Source organism: Penaeus chinensis, chromosome 8, assembly GCF_019202785.1.
Source record: "Penaeus chinensis breed Huanghai No. 1 chromosome 8, ASM1920278v2, whole genome shotgun sequence".
NCBI classification, from domain to species: domain Eukaryota; kingdom Metazoa; phylum Arthropoda; class Malacostraca; order Decapoda; family Penaeidae; genus Penaeus; species Penaeus chinensis.
This window is the reverse complement of record NC_061826.1, coordinates 23,717,014-23,718,899: the sequence shown is the minus strand read 5'-3', so window position 1 is coordinate 23,718,899 and position 1,886 is coordinate 23,717,014.

Below are 1,886 nucleotides of genomic sequence, written 5' to 3'. Positions count from 1 at the left end.
CCTCACTATTTCCATAAGTTCTGTTGACACTGCTTCCTCTTAATTTGTTGCTCTGAATATGTCTATGTATATGTGTGAAATACATATATGTCGGTTAATTTAGTTACCATCGTTCCAGGGTCCTTCAGAGCACCAACCGTTTGGGAGTGGAACGCCCCAGGTGGTCCTTGGTCCAGCTCCTAACTGATCACATCCTTGACATTCAGCTTCCCGAAACAGGTTATCTTTTGCAGATGGTCTTGCAGTCGTCATGAGGAGCGGCCAGCATTGTTTGGACCTCGTGTTTGAGGGGTGTTGCAGAGTGAGTCAAATTCCTAAACCCAAGTCCAAGGTTCAAGGTTTCTTGTTTATGGATTGAACTTGGAATGGTCTTCCAGTAGCTTAGGGCAGGGATTCTAAATCATTTCACTTCTGCAAAATCCCAAAAGCATTTTCCATATCATGCAGAATTCCTACTCGTAGAAAATGAAAGGACCATGGAAGATTTAAGATTCAGTTTCAGTGTGATGGTTTTGTTGCCACAGACTATTTCTGTTAGTCATTTTTTATATTGTTTAAGAATTTTATTCATGTATTCATGTGTTCATTTATCTGCTAAGTACACCAAGGCAAGTATATTTGTCTTGAGGCACTGGCTGTGTGATGCATCATATCCATTTTGGATTATGCTCTTGTTGCCATAATGTCGGGAGGACGTCTCACAGGCCACTTTTTACTGTTCTGTTTGTTATTGTTTGAATTAAAACAATAAAAAAAACAAAAATATTTTAATATATTATTAAAAAGTAGCTTTAGCACTTTTTTTTTAGACCATTCCTTTATTATTTCTTTTTCTTTTTTTTCTGAAACAGGATCAGAATCTGACAGTTTTTCGAAAAGAATAATAGGATATTTTCTAACTCTAGAAAAGGAAAATGTAAGGTACATTTATGGAAGCACTTATTAAAAATCAAATGAAATGCGGCTTTTGGACTTGGGCTTCCGTTTTTGCTATTGTTGTTGGAGTCCACGGTCAGGCGCTCTTTGACTTTTCGGTATATATCTTGGATTTAGGGCAAAGCGAAGCGAATCGAGCGCAAATAGTGACTGATTGACAAATTTGATAATGTACACGTTCGTTTATAGCTTAGAAATGTCTTTAATGTCTTTATTCTTTCTGTTGATAAAAAAAAGTATTGTGCAAGTGTGTAATGTGCTTGGGCAGGAACCTTCCGGCGCCCGCGACTCCAGCCAGGGAAAAGGAGTCGGATATACATTTCATATTTTTTCCTCCATTACAAATTGCAATCGTCGTTAATACGGTGATACCCGTGTCGATGTATTTCAGGAAACTGAAGATCATGATCTTTTTATGCGTGTAGGCATATAAACCCGCCAAGAGTTAATAAGAGAGCACTCCCAAGGGGGCCAAAATAGGCGTGGAGGCATTCACAGTACATTGTAATAGCCATTTATTGGGGGGAAAAAAAAAAAAAAAAAAAAAAACAGGAACATGCACATATATTTTTTTGGCCTAAATTAATATATACGCACACACACACACACACACACGCACGCACGCACGCACGCACGCACGCGCGCACACACACACACACACATAGTCTCTCGCTTTCACGCACACGTGTGTATCTACATAGATGGACAGATAGACCGATGATTAAAAAAGTAAGAACACCGGGAGAAAGGACGAGAGCCAAAGTCAGGTAATTCTTGGACATTTAGTCAGTCAATAAAACGAGAAGGTTGATCACATTTCACAAGGCAATAGTCTTGTAAAATTTCGGAATAGCTTCAGTTATTACTAGATTTCCGAACTTAGTTGCCGTCTTTTTACATATATATTTATATTTATTATTTATTAAGACGACCGCCCATGATGGCCGTAA